General features: G+C 37.4%; 1 pseudogene; it reads right to left on the bottom strand.

Annotated features, from left to right (window-relative positions):
* Positions 1 to 12209: 12209 nt before the first annotated feature.
* On the bottom strand, positions 12210 to 19265 carry LOC101442053 (KATNB1-like protein 1; annotated as a pseudogene).
* Between the last annotated feature and the right edge of the window lie 412 nt (positions 19266 to 19677).

The raw sequence follows: 19677 nt of genomic DNA, 5'->3' as shown, positions 1-19677 counted from the left end.
TCTTGAGCCAATGTAGACAGTTTGAGTGTTTCTAAGAATTTTTCCATTTTATCTAGTTTGTATGATATATTGACATACAATTGTTCAAAGTATCCTCCTTTATACACTTTTGGTTCAGCAGGGTTGGTAGTAATGTCCCCCTTTTCATTTCTGATTTTAGTTATTTTTACTCTCTCTCTTTTTTCTTTGTCAGACTAGCTAGGGTTTGTCAATTTATTGATCTCTTCAAAGAATCAACTTTTAGTTTTGTTGGTTTTCTCTTTTTTTTAAATTAAATTTTCTGTTTTATTTAATGCTGCTCTAATTTTCATTTCCTTCCTTCTACTCACTTAGGTTAGTTTGTTCTTCTTTTTCTGTTTTTCCAGTTTTGAGGTTAGAACTCTGATTTGAAGTCTTCTTTTTTAATATAAGCATTTAGAGCTATAAATGTCCTTCTCATAACTGCCTTCATTGCCTCCCATAGGTTTTGGTGTGTTGAATTTTCATTTCATTTGCCTCAAGATATTTCCCAATATAACTTTTGATTTCCTCTTAACCCATTGGTTGTTTAAGAGTATGTTGTATAATTTCCACATATTTAAAAATTTTCCCTTTCTCCCTCTGTTATTGATTTCTAGCTTCATTCTGTTTTGCTCAAAGAACATACATTCTGTGATTTCAAAGTTTTGCATTTATTGAGACTTGTTTTGTGACCCAACAAATGGTCTTTCCTGGAGAATGCTCCATGTTCACTTGAGAAGAACGTGTATTCTGTTATTTTTCAGGTGAAGTGTCTGTTAGGTCTAGTTGGCTAGAGTCTTGGTCAAGTTTGGTATTTCCTTATTGATCTTCTGAGAGATGTTCTAGCTATTATTAAGAATGGTTTATTAAAGTCTCCTATTATTAATGTATAACCTTCATTTTCTCCCTTCAAGGCCGTCAGTATTTGCTTCAGACATTTTGGGGCCTCTACCACTGAGTACATAGAAATTTAAAATTATTACATCTTCAGGTTGAATTGTCCTCTTTAGTAGAATATAATGATCATCTTTGTCCCTCCTAACTGTTTTTGACTTAAAGTCTATTTTATCTGATATTAGTACAGCCATCCCAGCTCTCTTTGGTTACTACTTGAATGGCATGTTTTTTTCCATCCTTTTACTCTCAACCTACTTGCATCTTTGAATATAAGGTGAGACTCTTGCAGACAACTTATAGTTGGGTGTTTTAGTTTGCTAAAGGCTGCCAGTGCAATATATCAGAAATGGATTGGCTTTTACAATGGAAATTTATTAGGTTAAAAGCTTACAGTTCTAAGGCTGTGAAAATGTCCAAATAAAGGCACCATCAGAGATGCTGTCTCACTGAAGGTTGGCTGCTGGCCAGCCTGGACTCTTGCAATATGGCAAGGTACAATAGTGGCTCTGCTGGTCTCTGCCTTCTCCTCAGGCTCACTTTCTCCCTGAGGTCAGCTATGGGTGATCAGGCCTATGGCTGCTGGGTCCTATTCTTTCATCTTTTGGGTTCTTCTCTATCCTTGCGGCTTTTCTCTGTATCTGTGGCTTTTATTTCTCCATATATAAAGGACCCAAGTAAGAGGATTAAGACTCACCCTGGGTTATGCCTTACTGAAGAAATCTAATCAAATGGTCTTTATCTGATCTAGTCTAATCAAAGGTTCACAGTAGGTTCAATTTAAGAACATAATTTTCTGGCATCCACAAAAGAGTCAAACCAAGACATTGGGTAATGCTTTTTTTTTTCCTTCCCCTCCTCCCTCCCCAGCCCTGCTGTTTTTGCTGTCTGTGTTTATTTGCTGTGTGATCTTCTGTATCTATTTCTCTGTTTTTTTTGGTCTTTTCTTCTCATCTTTCTCCTCAGGATTCACTGGGATTCAATCCTGGGGACCTCTGGTGTGGAGAGAGGTTCCCTGTCAATTGCATCACCTCAGTTCCTGGTCTCTGCCGTGCTTTACCTTGACTCTCCCCTTTGTCTCTCTTTTGTTGCAGCATCATCTTGCTGCATGACTCACTTGAGTGGGTGCTGGTTCACCATGCGGGCACTTGGCTCACCATGTGGGCACTTGGCTCATCACATGGGCACTTGGCTCACTGTGCAGGCACCCACATGGGCACTTAGCTCACTGCTGGGCACTTGGCTCACCATGTGGGCACTTGGCTTGCCACATGGGCACTGACTCACCATGCAGACATGCTTTCTCTTCTTTTTCACCAGGAAACCCCAGGGATAGAACCTGGGTCCTCCCATAAAGTAGGAAGAGGCCTTGTCATTTGAACCACATCCACTTCCCAGGTCATGCTTTTTTAAATCCATTTTGCCAATCTCTGCCTCTTGACTGGAGAGTTTAATTCATTTACACTTAAAGTCACTTCAGATAATACAGGACTTCTTTCTATCATTTTGCTTTTAAGTCCTGTGACATCAATTTGAAGTGGAGTGGACCCCAAGAAGATCATGTCTTTATAGCTAATCCATTCCTATGTATGTAAACTAGATGGGAACTTTTGATTAAATTACATCAGCTAAGAGCCTTTGATTAGGTTGTGTGACCCAGGGTAAATCTTAATCCTTTTACTGGAGGGCTTTATAAATGGGAGAAAAATGCAGAGACACAGAGAAAAACACATAGAAGCTGAGAGAGGAAACCCCAGAAGCCAGAAGCTGAAATCAATGGAACCCGGGAAAGCAAAAGACATTGGAGAAGAGAGAATGCTAAAGGTACCTAGAAGATGAAAGCAATGGAGCCTGGAAGTGAAGGCAGAGACTGGCAGATGCCATCATTGTGCCCTGCCATGTGCCTGATCATACACAGTTGCAGCTTGGGGAGAAGGCATCTCCTGATGATGCCTTAATTTGGACATTTTTCTCAGCCTCAGAACTGCAAACTTATAAATTAATAAATCCCCATTGTAGAAGGCAACCCAGTTCTGGTATATTGCCTAGGCAACCTTTAACAAACTAAAACAAGTCATGCCTTTTTGTCCCTCAATTCTCCTGTGAGTGACTACTTTTATATTTATTTTATTTTTTTGTGTCATGCCATATTGAGTGCCTTCTTATTTCTAACCAGATTTATTTTTCATCTCTTTTTCTTGTGGTTACCATGGAGTTAAAATTTAACATCCTAAATATATAAAAGTCATATCTGTTTTGATACCAACTTAACTTCAATAGTATGCACATATACTTTTCTTGTGCCCATCTGTCCCCCATCATCTTTTTGTACTTGTTACCACTTACATCTTTTTTTAAAAAAGATTTATTTATTTATTTATTTCTCTCCCCTTCTCCCCCCACCCCCCACCCCCACCCCAGTTGTCTGTTCTCTGTGACTATTTGCTGTGTCTTCTTTGTCTGCTTCTGTTGTCAGCGGCACGGGAATCTGTGTTTCTTTTTGTTGCATCCTCTTGTTGTGTCAGCTCTCTGTGTGGGTGGCACCATTCCTGGGCAGGCTGCACTTTCTTTCATGCTGGGTGGCTCTCCTTATGGGTTGCACTCCTTGCGCATGGGGCTCCCCTATGCAGGGGACACCCCTGCGTGGCATGGTACTCCTTGCATGCATCAGCACTGTGCATGGGCCAGCTCCACATGGGTCAAGGAGGTCTGGGGTTTGAACTGCGGACCTCCCATGTGGTAGACAGATGCCCAAACCACTGGGTCAAGTCCACCGCCTCCACTTACATCTTTTTATGTCCCAAAATGAAGATTTATTATTACTTTTTTTAAACAAATCAATTTTTTGATACAAACTGTATTAGTCAGCCTAAGCAGTGCTGATGTAATATAACAGAAATCTGTTGGCTTTAATAAAGGGTATTTATTTGGGGTAGAAGCTTACAGTTACCAGGCCATAAAGCATAATTTACTTCCCTCACCAAAGTCTTTTGCCGTTGTTAGAGCAAGATGGCTGCCATCAGCAAGGGTCCAACCTTCCTCTTCCTCTTAAAGCTCCATGGTCCCAACTTCTTCCAATATCAGCTATAGACTGGGATAAGTCTTGTCTCTCTCCCAGTGCTCATATCTCTTTGGGCTCAGCTGCTCTGCTCTCTCCACAAGGTCAGCTGTAGACTATCAGGTGAATGGTTTATCTCTCTTCCCAGGGCCTCTGCCATGTCTAATGGAGCCTTCTCTTTCCTCACATATCTGCTTCTCTGTGTATTTACTTCCTGGGGTTCCAGAATTAAAACTCCAACTAACTCCTTTGCCTTGTCATTTTCTTTGTGAGTCCCTGCCCCCTTGGTGGGGACTCACATCCTACTGATTTGGCCCAATCTAAGCCTTAATCATAATTTAATCAAGTAAGAGTGAAACCTCTGAATCTAATACAATATAATATGCCCAGAGGAACAGACTAATTTACAAACATAATGATACCTATTTTTTGAATATCTATTTATGAATAGATATTCATAAACAATATCAAACTGCTATATATATTAATAAAGCATACAATTCATCCAAAGTGTACAAGCAATGGTATTTGGTATGATCATATAGTTGTGCATTCATTACTTTAGTCATTATTAGAGCATTTCCATTATTTCAAAAATAGTAATAATGAACAAAAAAAAAAACAAGAAAATTCTTCACCTCTCAATCTTTCTGTTTCTCCTGCTGTACAGCTGCTATTTCTGGCTACTTTTGCACAATAATTTATTAAGCAGTTTTATTGAGATATATTCACATACCGTATGATCTATCTAAAGTGAATAATCAATGGCTTTTAGTATAATCACAATATTGTGCATTAATCATCACAAAAATTTTAGAATTACCAGTACTTTTTATGCATTTGCATTTAGGAAATATGAACAGGAGATACATACCAAACAATATGCTACAATAATTCTGGAATTTATGACAACCCAAATAGTTACCTTTAGCACAGGTCTTTATTTCTTTATGCTACTTTCCACCACTCTCTAGTGTCCTTTCCTTCCTGTCTGAAGACCTCCCTTTAGCATTGGTTGTCAGGCAGGTCTGGTGGTGATGAACTCCCTCAGCTTTTGTTTATCTAAGAATGTTTTAATCTCCCCTCATTTTTGAAAGAAAGTCTCACTGAAATAAAATTATTGGTTGGCTGTTCTTTCTTTAAGTACTTTAAATATTTCAACTCACTGCTTTCTTGCCTCCATGGTTTCTGACAAGAAATTGGCATTCAATTTAATTGGGACTCCCTTATATGCAACACATTGCTTTTCTCTTGCAACTTTTAGAATTCTCTCCTTGTCCTTTGCATTTGGTACTGTGATCAGTGTATGATGGGATGCATTTTTCTTCATGTTTATCCTGTTTGTTGTTCTCTGGACTTGTTGGATGTTCATTCATATCTTTTGCTCAGTTTGGGAGTTACTCTGCCATAATTTCTTTGAGTATTCCTTCTGCCCCTTTCTCCCTCTCCTTCCTTCTGGGACTCCCATAAAATGTTATTGGTGAACTTGATGGTTTCCCATAGCTGTCTTGGGCTATATTTGCTTTTATTATTTCTTCTTTCTGCTCACTCATCAACCTAACTTATTTCAAGTGTCTTGCCTTCAAGTTCACTGATTCTCTCTTCTGCCAGCTCCAATCTGCTCTTGAAACCCTCTTGGACACTTTCATTTCAGTTATTGTGGTCATCAAATCCAATATTTCTGTTTGATTCCTTTTTAAAATTTCTATCTCTTTATGAAGACTCTTATATTGCTCATTCATTGTTTTCCTGATATCTTTCAGTTTTTTCTCAGTGTTTTTCTTCATCTCTTGAGTTTGTTTTTTTTTTTTTTTTGAGGTGCTAGGGCTGGAGATTAAAACTGGGACCTCGTGTGTGGGAAGCCTGTGCTCAACCACTGAACAACACTGGCTCCCCTGAGTTGGTTTTTTCATTTGTTTTCTTGTTGTTTGTTTTTGTTTTTAGGAGGTACTGGGAACTGAACCCAGGACCTCCCATGTGGGAAGCAGGCACTCAATTGCTTGAGACATATCCACTCCCTCTTGAGCATTTTTAAGATCACTTTTTTAATAGACTTTGTTTGGCATGCAAAGATTCTTGTCTTCTTGATTGGCATTTTCTGTATTTTTTATCTTCTTCCTTTGGGTGGAACATTATTTCCATTTTCTTTGTTTGACTTGTACTTTTTTTTTTTTAGGTCCTGGGGCCTGGGGATTGAACCCAGGACCTCATGTATGGGAAGCCAGTGCTCAACCATTGAGTCAAATCGGTTCCCCTGATTTGGTTTTTTTCTTTTGTTTCTTTTTTTTTTCAGGAGTTACCGGATACTGAAACCAGGATTTCCCTTGTGGGAGGTGGGTGCTTAATTGCTTAAGCCACATCCATTCCAGAACACTGTACATTTTAATATTTTAAAGTATTTACTCTGGGGTTTAGCCCCTGAACTGTCCTGTTCCTTAAGTTTGTTTCTAGCTAGTGATATGACAGAGATATTCTTGGATACAGGAGCTCATCAAAACAAACCAACCAAAGCAAAATGCACTTTTTACTGTCTTTGCAAATTTGTTTTTCTTTGGGTGGTGGTCTCCTTCAGAGTGTATTCCCCTTATCAAGGAGACCAGCCTACTTATCAAGAAGATCAGCAAGTGCAGGGTCCTATCTTATTTGAGCCTGCATGGAGCTGGAGACATGGAGACTGCTTCTTTTCCTGGGCCTGTGCATGCTGGAGGCCTTAGGAATTCACCATTTATAGTTTACCTAAGTTCCAGTGAATGCCTCCCTTACTCTCTTTGAAACAGACTTCTTCCCCTCTTGGGTGCTCTTGAGTGACTCAATGCAGGTAGTTCTTTGCTCTAGGCTGCTTTCACTTAATTGTTTCTCATATTTTCCTAGCTGTCAATGAGGTATTTCTTTTCCCTCAGGACAAGCTCTGGGTGGGGTTGCTCAAGAAATGTTCCCTGGCTCAGTCTCTCTGAGTTCTACCTGATAGGTTGGCACTGACACACATGTACCCCAGTATACACCAAGGAGCCTCTCCCCTCCCTCTGAAGATGGGCCAGGGACACACAGTGGGAGTGTAAGCTGGCTTCATTTCACGTTGTGGAGACGATAGGGGAGAGAATGGCAAGGGTGCCAGGAGAGTCTTCTATGGCTTTTGAAGCTACATTTTCTTGATTCAGCACTTGCTCAGTTAATGTAGCTCTTTAACTGCTTTGAGGAAGATTACTGTCTTTAAGACTTCTCTGCTGCCTTTGCAAGAGGGGTGTTGGAATAATGGTACCCTCAGAGCTGGCCTCCAGTGATCTGAAGTACTTGATGATCAAAGGTAGAGATCTGCGATCAGACCACATACCCCTGGAGTTTGGAGGATTACGTCTCTATGGCCTACTAGGAGCCTGAGCCTGAGTTCCCAGTGCCATGGACCTGGGAATTGGCGGGTGGTAGCCACTGCAAGGAGGGTGGAACTCTCTACTAGTTAGCATAATTTACCAGTCTCTTCCTTCTGCTCCTCCCTGAATACTGCACAGTGATCTACTAGACTCCAGAGTTTCAAAAGAATTGATTCAGATAGGTCTTGCCAGTTCAATAGCAGTTTTAGTGGGACTTCCTACTCTACCGTATTCCCATAATCCCAACCCTAACCTCTTTCAGAGGATCCTGAAATAGAAGAAGACTAAAAGAAACTTTTTCCAGACATGGTCCATGGAACACTATTGCAAAAGGAAGTAGTAGTTCCAAAAAAGAAATATAAAGAAGTCCTGTGGTCAAATAATGATGGTACAAAAGCAATGGTGGATAATTGTGTATTTAACACAAATCAAGGCAGTGGCTTCAAACTGTATTAGTGGTGATTGCATTTTTCATTACCAGGTACCTGAACTTAAAAAAAAGGGTGGGGGTGAGGGGAGGAAAGCCAGTTTCACTTAGGAATATCTATGATGGAAAAGTAAACCTATTAATTTTATTAAATCTTCACTACTGAACACACATCTTTTCAATATTCTATGTGACTAAATGGGAAGTATGCATAAAGCTCTTCTGCTGCATATGGAGTACAATGGTTCTCATGAGAAAAAGCACTTGTGAAATTGAGTTGTAATTGAACTAGCCACATTTTTTATGAACACCATTTTCATTTGAAAGAATGGTTAGCAAATGAACTATAGGTCTTAAGACATAGCTATTTGGCTGATAATTTCTAACAATGAACAAAAATGTTCCTGTTGCTTAAAGGAAAACAACTGACAGTACTTGTTACCAAATATAAAATTTGAACTTTCAAGTGAAAATGTGAATTTTGGAAATCTTATATCTGCCACTGTGAACATGATAGCTTTCTAACACTTAACATTTTTCTGATGAAATTGGAGGTGATATTGGTGAATCTGTATTGTATAATGAACTGCATCAACATTTGGAAAATTTCCATAACTCAGTGAATCAATATTTTTCAAATGCTACAAAATCTGCACAAGCAAAAGATTCATTCAAAGTGCAAGATGGACCAGGGATTTTAATATGACAGAAAAAGAAAGTTAATTAATTTGGTTCCAGATTCCAGATCCCAGTTAACCTTTCAGAAATGACCACTTGGTGAATTTTGGCAGAGTGTCAAAGGAAATTATCACTGATTAGAAAAGACTATTAAAATTATCTTCTCTTTGTATCATAGATTTTGACTCTTGCCAGATTTCCTTTATATATTTCAGCTAAGACAACATATCACAGGAGAGTAAATGCTGAAGCAGATATGAAAATCCAGCTGTCTTCTATTAAGTCAGATTTAAAGAGATTTACGAAGGATGAAAACAATGCTATTCTTCTTGCTAATTTTTTCCCCCATAAAAAAATGCTGTTTACAATAACATGTAGTGGTTTTATTATTATTTTTAATGAATTAATAAATATTTTAAAATTCAGTTTTAATTTCTAAGAGTACATATCAATAGAAACTCCTATAAACAAAAGCAATTTGAGATTCTCAATGATTTTTAATAATTCAAAATGTTCTGGGAGAAAAAATTTGGGTACTGCTGGACTAGAAGAAACCTCCTGATGTCACATTCAAGTGTGAATGTGATGTCACATTCCATTTATGCATCTCCTATTTGCTAATATGGAAATTAAAATCAGCACCCATATTTCTATTTTAGCCAAAGTGAAAAACCAGCCACTGAAAACATTAGTAGTGTTGTAGTTGGGAACAGCATGTCTTTTCTGGTTATTTCTAGGTACAAACATTTCTGGAGAATGGAAATCCTGAAATGTTATTCCTGTTTTATTTTACCAAAAATACCTTGTGTTTGTGTAGGAAATAAGAATTCTAAAGAAAGCTTAATGATGTTAATATTGAAATATGTTGCCACACAGATAAAAGCTTAGGCTTTTAAGATGAATCAGCCAAAAGAGAAATTGAATAGTATGGATGGCATTCATTATACTTTCCCCAGAGCCTCTTATTCATAAAATTATGGCACCTGACAAATGGCTCTGGGGAAACTATGCCAAGAGCTCCCCTGTTGTTCACAGCTTGTCACAGGCTGGTGCAATGCACACAGAAGATGAATGCATCTTTCCCACTCCAGGGTGCCTCTAGTCATAAAGGAAAGCTGCTCTCTTCCCATCCTGGCAATGACTGGCTTAGATCACAATGGTAGATCAATGATGTTGTGATTGCTTGATGAGTTTACTTAAGCAGAGTAAGGACAATGGAGTCCCATCCATGGATTTGCCTGCCAAGGTAACCACACTAGCCAAAGCTGTTTATGTTTTCTGGGGAGATTCTTCTGAGTGGCCCTGGCCTAATCACATGAGCACTTTAAATCTAGGACTAGAGCATCAGAGATGATAAAGTCAGAGATTTGAAGTGTAAGAAGGATATAACACTACTGGTGGCTTGAAGACGAAGGGGGTCGAGTGGCAAAAGATGCCACTTTTCTTCTATCCAAATTTCCATTTGATTCTTCTGATTAAATAAATGTTGCTCTTAAATATTGCTGTCTACTATCGCCTTGCTGCTCCAAGGGTAATTCACAGACCAGCAGTGCTGGCATCACGTGCAGCTTTTTGAAAATGTAGACTCTTGGGAATTATCGTAGACCTCCTGAATCAGAATCTGCATTTAATAAGATCTCCAGGTGGTTTGTATGTCTATTCAAGATTGACAAGCACTTCTCTAGATTAGATCATTTCAACCATGGCTGCACTTTGAAATCAGCAGTGTTAAAAAAAGAACACACAACAAAAACCAAAACCCAAACCCGAACACAATAACCTGATGACTGAGCTACATTGCAAAACAATTAAATCAGAATCCCTGCGGGTAGGACCTTCCATGCAAGGAGAATATGCATTCTTAAAGCTCTGCCAATATTACCCTTTTCTACTGCATTCATTTTTCATAGATGCACCTTTGGATTTATTATGGAAGTCAGTGGGGAAAACACACTTCCTTTCATAGGCAACTTTCAACAGTGCAAGATGTGCTCTTTTTATGTTCTAAGTGAAATAAGCAGTACATGTTTGGGCACTGTTTTGAAAATTAATTTAGTTTTATTTGACAAGTTGTAAATTAACAAAACAATCATGCATACTATAGGACAAGATTTCTGGGCACCATTTTAACTGTCCCCCACATAGTCCTCAAATGCACAGGTTTCTCAAATTCAAATTTTTTTCCAAACTTAAATCTCTTCATATATCTTACTCAAAGAAGTTATGCTGTGAAAGCAGGATTGCCATTCAGTGTTAGGTTGGGCAGAAAAGCTCATTACATATTTCTATGAATCAGAGCTTGCTACATAAGGTTGTACCTAATTTCCTTCATGTGGTAGACCTTAGCTATTGCCTAGAACTGACTATCAAATTCTGCACCATATTAATTATAGGAGTGAGAAAACTACCAACGCTTTCCACATTTTCAATAGTAACAAATGATATCAATATATCAATAGGTGGCCATAAGAAGATATCAATATTAAATAAAACATATTTAATAGTTTTCCTTTTAGAACTTTTCACCATAAAGTAGGGAACTGTAGGCAAAGCATTTTCTAGTTTGGTTTCCTTTACCTCTTGTGGATTTAACCAGAAAACAGAAAACAATTATTTTATAAATATATAGCAGAGCTGTGTGGTTTGCTTAATTTGATGCCTAAATGAATATTTGTCAATTGACATTTTTTCATTATCACAAAAAAATTGTATTTTTTAAAAAGACCTCATATAGTCTGCTGGTATTTCACACCAACCACTGGAGGAAGTAGTAATGTGAAGTGTTGGAATTTAAAATACATGGTCAGCACTAACTATAAACATTTCTAAAGCCTTGTATGTAACTCTTAAAACATATATAGTGAAAAAGAATTAGAATTCATACAAAATCAGAATTTAAAAAAGCAAAAGGAAACATTTAGTGAATTCACCCAAATGAAGGAAGCTTAAATGATACAGAACAGAAAATATTAGAAATCTATTTAACAACAAAAAGTGAACAGAAATTAGCCAACTTCATATAGGCATAACACACACATACATGTCATGATGATTCTGGCAAAAAAATCAGAGAGACTAAAAATTTCTTAAGTTTTAAAACTAGTGTGGTATAGATTTCAAACACCAACATTCTACATGAATGTAAAGTCCTGATTTAATTCCACTATTTTATCATGCCAAGAACATGGTTGGTTTAAAATTTTTTAACAGTTACTGGTATATAACACATTGGCTTATTAATAAATAAGGCATTTTGCAAACATAGTATCTCAGCATGGACAAAAATGTCTAATATTAATTATTTGCTATGATTTTTAAGCTTTCATTCTTTTCAACAAAAGGAAATAGCTGCATACATTTAGGTGTTTTCTCATAAAACATAACCTTAAATAATTGGTGATTGGTCTTTGTGGTTCCTAGTAATAAGTCCTGTCTTATTTTTTTTTCACATAGTATAAATTATAATCTTTTGCAATATACAGGATTGCATTCAGACCCAATAGTTCTTAAACAATGTTACCAAATAACCATATAAATCCCAACTGCAGCAAAGACCAACAATCTTCTTAGTGCACTTTCACCTCATTGAAGTTGAAGCTGCTCCTTTGGGTATTTTCCACTTTAATGTGAAGTAGATTGTTAGGGCTTCATTAGTGGTTTCCTTATGTAGCTTTTTAAAAGAAAAAAATGATTTTTATTTCTTTTATAGTTCACAGAGTTCTCAGATGAGACATGTTTTTAAAAATCAGATAGTCCAGGTGTATTTTGAGTAACCAAGCACTCTTTAGTAAATGAAATATCTCAAATGCAATTGTAATAAATAAGCATGTACATGCTTAGCTATATTGCCAGTATATCCTGGAATCAAAGTAAGATGGTTTCCCTGTTTCCAAGATCCACTTACTTGTTGTTTTAAAATTGGAATATTTCCATCATTCATAATTTCTGTTTTGCATGATAGTTCTAACCACCACCTTTTTATGACTGTTTGAAGTCAGTTTAAACTATTACATATTCCTCAAATTTTCTTTTTTTATTTTAAAAATTTGTTGAAGTATATCATTCATACATGAACATACATAAACAGTAAGTGTATATTAAAAGTTGTGAACTTACCAAACAAATATGCATAACATTATACATTCCTCACCCCACTACAAACACCTCGCAATGTTGTAAAACATTTGTAACAAATTATGAAAGAACATCTCAAAGTGTTACTACTAATTGCAGTCCATAACTTACATTTGGTGTATTTTTACCCCAACCTACCTTATTGATTTTTTTTTTGTTGTTCATACTATTTATCTAATGAGTACAATCAATGGCATTTGGTATAATCATGGATTGTGCATTCATCACTTCAATATTAGAGCATTTTCATAACTCAAAGAAAGCAAAAAAAACCAACAAAACACAAACCACTATCATACTCATATGTTAGCACTACTAATTACAAATCCTATGATGCGCTTTCACCATTTCTATTCATTTTCAAACAATTCCAAACAACTTTTACCAATTTTGCACAGATTAAACCTTAGCTTCCATTCTCTAACCACATCGTTTTCTCTGGTGTGTTATATTCTAGCTATTAACTCCATGAGTTTGCTCATTATACTTAGTTCATAATAGCAAAATCATACAATATTTGTCCTTTTGTGCCTGACTTGCTTCACTCAACTTAATGTCCTCCAGGTTAATCCATGTAGTCATATGCTCTTGACTTCATTTCTTTTTACAGCTAAATAATAGTACATCACACGTATATACCACAGTTTATTCATTCCTCAGTTGATGGACACCTGGGTTTCCATCTTTTCGTGATTGTGAGTAATGTTGCTATGAACATCGATGTGCAGATGTCTGTTCATGTCACTGCTCTCGGTTCTTCTGGGTGCATACCTAATAGTGGTATTGCCAGATTACGTGGTAGATCTATGTCTAACTTCTTCCTTAGGGACCACCAAACAGACTTCCACAGTGGCTGTACCATTCTGTATTCCCACCAACAGCGAATAAGCATTGCTATCTCTCAACATCCTCTTCAACACTTGTAGTTTTTGTTTTGTTAATTATGCCCATTCTACTAGGTATAAAATGATATCTCACTGTAGCTTTGATTTGCATTTATCTAATAGCCAATGATGCTGAGTATTTTTACATGTGGCTTTTTTTTTTGCCATTTGCATTCCTTCTTTAGACAAATGTCTATTCAGTTCTTTTGCCTATTTTTTAATCAGTTCATTCATCTTTTAATTGTTAAGTTCTAGGATCTCCAGTATACATCATGGATGTTAGACTCTTGTTGGATGTGTGATTTCCAAATATTTTCCCCCATTGAGTAGGCTGCCTTTTATCCCTCTTCACAATATCCTTTGAGGTATAGAAGTGTTTAGTTTTGAGCTGGACTCATTTATCTGTTTTTCCTTTCATTGCTTATGCTTTGGGAGAAGGTTTAAGAGATGCCCATCTACTACAAAGTTTTATAGATGTTTCCTTACATTATCTTCCAGTAGTTTTATCCATTTTGAGTTGATTCCTGTGATAGGGAATGAGATAGGGGTCCTCTTTCATTCTTTAGTTATGGATATCCAGTTCCCCAAGTACCATTTATTGAAGACACTGTTCTGTCCCGGAAAAGTGGCTTAATGTAAATCAGTTGACCATAGGGATGAGGGTCTATTTCTGAATGCTCAATTTGATTCCCTTGATCAATGTGTCTATCTTTATGCCAATAGCATGCTGTTTTGACCACTGTAGCTTTGTAATATGTTTCAAGGTCAGGCAGTGAAATTCCTTCCACATTGCTCTTAGTTTTTAGAATGCTTTTGGCTATTTGGGTGCACTTTCCCTTCCAAATGATTTTGGTAATTACCTTTTCTATCTCTGTAAAGTAGGCTGGTGGAATTCTGATCAGAGTTGCATTAAACTTATAAATCAATTTGACATCTATAAATCAAATAACATATTCATACTATTTAGTCCTTCAATCCATGAACACAGAATGTTCTTCCATTTGTTAAGGTCTCCTTTGATTTCTTTTAGCAGTGTTTTGCAGTTTTCTGAATATAGATCCTTTACTACCTGGTTAAATTAATTCCTAGATATTTGAGTCTTTTTGCTATTGTAAATGGAATTTCTTTTCTTGATTTCCTTCTCAGCTTGCTCATTACTAGTGTATAGAAATGCTATTAATTTTTGCATGTTGATATGTAGCTTGCCACTTTACTGGATTCATTTATTAGCTCAAGTACCTTTATTATAGATATTTAGGAATCTTCTAAATATAGGATCGTGTCATCCAACTTGGATGATTTTATTTCTTTTTCTTGTGTAATTGCTCTAGTCAGAACTTCTAGCACAATGTTGAATAACAGTGGTGACAGTGGGAATCCTTGCCTTGTTCCTGATCTTAGAGGGAAAACTTTCAACTTCTTCCCATTGAGTATGATGTTTCTTGCAGGATTTTCATATATATACCCTTTACTATGTTGAGGAAGTTCCATGCTGAATTTTGGCAAATGCCTTTCCTGCATCAATTGAGATGATCACCCCCCCCTCTGAATTGTTAATATGGTGTATTATATTAATTGATTTTTTATGTTGAACCCCCTTGCATACCAGGAATAAAACCCATTTGATTGTGAATGGTAATTGTTTTTATATGCTGTTGAATTTGATTTGCAATATTTTGTTGAGAATTTTTCATCTATGTTCATTAGAGAGATTGATCTGTAATTTTCTTTTCTTGTAGTATCTTTATCTGGCTTTGATATTTGGGTGATATTGGCTTCATAAAACGTATTGGGTAATTTTCCTCCTTTTCAATTTTTTGGAAGAGTTTAGACAGAATTGGTATTAATTCTTGAAATGTTTGGTAGAATTCACCTGTGAAGTCCTCTGGTCCTGGACTTTTCTTTGTTGAAAGATTTTTTATGACTGATTCAATCTCTTTGCTTATGATTGGTTTGTTGAGTTCCTGTATTTCTTGTAGAGTCAAGGTAGGCTGTTTGTGCATTTCTAGGAATTTGTCCATTTTATCTAGGTTGTCTAATTTGTTGACATATAGTTTCTTATAATACCCTTTTATGATCCTTTTTATTTCTCTGGAATCAGTTGTTATGTGCCTCATTTCATTCCTGATTTTATTTATCTGCATCTTCTCTCTTTTTTTTCACTGTTAGTATTGCTATGGGTTTGTTGATTTTATTGATTTTCTCAAAGAACCAGCTTTTGGTTTTGTTGATTTTTTCTATTCCTTTTGGTCTCAACTTCATTTATTTCTGCTTTAACCTTTGTTATTTCTTTCTTTCTACTTGCTTTGGGATTAGTTGGCTCTTCTTTTTGTAGTTTCTCCTGTTGTTCAGTTAGTTCTTTGATTTTAGTTAGCTCTTTCTTCTTTTTGAATATAAACATTTAGGACTATAAATTTCCCTCTTAGCACTGCCTTCCCTATATCTTATAAGGTTTGATATGTTGTGTTTTCATTTTCATTTTGCTGGCTTGTGGCATCTGCTTGTTGCAGCAGGTGTGTCATCCAGCTCATTGTGGCAGGTGTGGTGTCTGTCCATCTTCTTTAGGAAACACTAGGATCTGAACCTGGGACTTCCCATGCGGTAGAGTGGGCACCCAATTGGTTGAGTCAGATCTGTTTCCCCAGCCTATGTCTTTTTTTTTTTTTTTAATTTATTTATTTATTTCTCTCCCCACCCCCTCCACCCCAGTTGTCTGTTCTCTGTGTCTATTTGCTGTGTCTTGTTTCTTTGTCTGCTTCTGTTATTGTCAGTGGCACAGGAATCTGTGTTTCTTTTTGTTGCATCATCTTGTTGTGTCAGCTGTCTGTGTGGGTGGCACCATTCTTAGGCAGGCTGCACTTTCTTTTGTGCTGGGCGGCTCTCCCTATGGGGCACACTCCTTGTGCGTGGGGCTCCCCTCCGCGGGGGACATCCCTGCGTGGCATGGCACTCCTTGAGCACATCAGCACTGTTCATGGGCCAGCTCCACATGGGTCAAGGAGGCCCGGGTTTGAACCGTGGACCTCCCATGTGGTAGATGGATGCCCTAACCACTGGGCTAAGTCCATTTCCCCAGCCTATTGGGAATTTAATCCATTAACATTCAGTGTTATTACTGTAAAGTTGTTACTTACTATAGCCATTTTTATTCCTTGGCTTTCATATGTCATATCTTATTTTTATCCATTGTTTCCCCTTTTCAGTTACCCTTTCTGATAGTCTTCACATCTACACTCTTATCCAAACCTCTCTCTTTTGTCTTTTCTTATCTGGCTGCAGAACTCCCTTTAGTGTTTCCTACAGAGCTGGATTCTCTTTTTACAATTTTTCTTAGTTTCTGTTTATCTGTGAATATTTTAAGCTCACCATTATATTTGAGGGACAGTTTTGCCTGATAAAGAATTCTTGCATGGCAGTTTTTCTCTTTCATTACTGTAATTGCATCATATCACTGCCTTCTTGCCTCCATGGTTTCTGAGGAGAAATCCACTCTAAGTCTTATTGGACATCTCTTGTATATGATGTTTCACTTTTCCCTTGCTGCTTTCAGATTTTTCTCTTTATCTTTGGCATTCTGCTTATTATGTGTCTTGGGGCAGATCTTTTGGGTTTATTTTAATTGGAGTATGCTGTGATTCCTGGACACGTATATTCATGTCCTTCAAGAGAATTGGGAAACTTATAACCATTATTTCCTCAAATACTTGTTTCTGCCCCTTTTCCCTTCTCATCTCCCATAACATGTACATTGGTGTGCTTTGTGTTATCATTCAACTCCCTGAGCCCCCACTCCATTTTTTCCATTCTTTTCTCTCTTTATTCTTTTTTTTTCTTCATATTCAGTTGCTCTTTCTTTTACATCACTGGCTCCTCCTTCCATGATTTCAAATCTGCTGTTTTGTTACTCTATTGTATTTTTAATCTCACTTATTGTGTCTTTCAATCCCATAAGCTCTGTTATTTTTTATCCAAGATTTCAAAGTTTTCTTTGTGCCCACTATATGTTTTCTTAATGTCTTTTTTTAGCCATATTATTCTTCAACTCCTCGATTTGACTTAGGAGATCTGAAACAGCTCATTGATTAGCTGTTTCAAATCCTGTGTCTTATCTGGAGCTTTGATTTGTTCATTTGCCTGAGCCATATTTTCCTTTTTCTTTATATGGTTTGTAATTTTTTGCTGATATCTAGGCATCTGATTCTGATGCTGATTTTTTTCTGATGTTCAGTTTCTCTCTTTCCTGGGAATTTACTGTTAAGTAGTTGTTCACTACCACTCTTCTTTGACTCCTGGTTCTATGAATTGGTCTAGATATTAAGAACTACCACTATTTAATGGATCAAACCAGGGCTAAGTATCCAGTAATGGGATACAGGCCAGTTTCCAAGGACCTTGGAGAGGGTGGTAGCAAAGGCACTTGCTTGCCTCTTTTATTTATTACTTTTCCTTTTTCATGTACTTTTCTGATATGACCAGCAAATGAGGCTATTTGGTAGACCTCTCAGCTCTGACCCCAGTTACTAGAGGGGAACTGATTCAATGTAACTCCTCAGACAGGTGGACAGTGCAGAAGCAATGTCCTCAGAACTGGCCAAGCCTCACACACCAACTTTATCATAGGCTGTTCTTCATCCTTGACTGGCCACATCATCTCTCCCTTTGCCTTTTCAATAACCAGCCTAGGTCAGTAGGGAGGGTGCTTGAGAAAACAATGTTGTGGTCCCTCCTGGCCTGGAAGTATGCAACCCCTCCAATGCAGCAGACCAAGTTCACTGGCCAAAATCTGAATTTGCTGTAGGCTGTGTCCCTCCCTCTTTACTTTCTTATGGAAGAAGACTCTTGGAACCTCCTCAGTCCACAGTCACTTTAGTCCACAGCCGCTGTACTCTGCAGACTGCTATTTACTCTGTAGCAGGAAGGGGTGGCGGGGTACCCACTGCTGCTTTTGCATCTCTACTTACAGCATTTTGAGCCAGCTGAGACTCCTTTCCTTCACCCCTCTCTCTTCAGCATGGTGTCTCACCTTCCCCTGGTGTCCTGAGCTCCAGGACAGCCCTCCAGACCATCTCTGCCTGTCTTCTATTTCCCCTGGGAGAGAAGTGACCCCTCCTTCTCTAAGCCTCGGTCTTCCATTAAGTCCCCCTTCAAATTTGCTTTTTTAAAGTAGTGATTTGACTAGAGGTAATAAGTCTACACAGCAGCTAAGTGAGATGTATTGTTTACCTTCCTTTAAACTATTGGTGAGCACAGGAAGGCAATCTACCACAACTCCAAGATCTTCTATGATCACCAATTAGGCTACAAGTTCTCTTCCTCCAGAAAGTTAAAGCTACATTCAATCTCAAATTTCTGCTAACCAAAACTTGTGCCATTGTTTCATTGTTCTCAAAAATCTCAGAAAAATACCCACTCCATTTTGATGATGGGCTTTCTGTCTGTGAAGAACCAGACTCATTGAAATTAACTCAATATGTTTAACTCTCATGGCATAATTTTTCAGGCAGTGGCCTGCACAAGTCACTGCATTTTCTTTATTTGACATGTCACAGCCCCCACTTCTTGGGACTGTTTTCTCTGTAACAAGGATTTGGAGAAGGATGATGAACTTTCTGTGTAGAAAGATCACTTATGTATTTTGTGCTTTCACAGCTTGGCCAACTCTTCTATTTATGTAAGTTGCCAGCTGCTTTGGAGATTTCTTAACCTCCTTCAAGTTCTTATTAGTGAAATTAGAGATCCTTTCTCTCAGAAGATCAATGGAATGATTTTCAATATGATTACAAAAGTTCCATTTTTTAAAAACTGTGAGTTTCAGATGCCATGATCTCTTAAATACTGGTGCTTTGTGGTACTGTGGTGCCTCAGCTTAGCCCTTCTGCTGAGAAAGTGGGCCTGGCAGCCAGACAGTCCTACAGATCTGGGCCAGGCCCCAGGCAGGGCCATTCAAATGTGGCTTTTCCTCTGTCAACTGATTTTTTAAAATATAACTTTTAATTTTGAAATACTTCGACTCTTAAAAGGTTGTGAAAATTGTGTGGAGAATTTTCATTTGCCATCCCCCAGGTTCCCTCAATGTTTGTGAATTGACTTTTAAGATTTTTTCTCCATTTTTAATGGCTTTCTTATCTTTTGATGTCATTAATATAATTTATAGGGAGAAAAATAAATTTGACAGTGTTGGTTTTTTCTTTTTATAAATAAGAAAAAATTCATGATTTTTGTATTTAGAATATA

The sequence above is a fragment of the Dasypus novemcinctus genome, chromosome 11 (assembly GCF_030445035.2).
Source record: "Dasypus novemcinctus isolate mDasNov1 chromosome 11, mDasNov1.1.hap2, whole genome shotgun sequence".
NCBI classification, from domain to species: Eukaryota; Metazoa; Chordata; class Mammalia; order Cingulata; family Dasypodidae; genus Dasypus; species Dasypus novemcinctus.
This window is presented reverse-complemented; position numbering and strand designations above follow the sequence as displayed.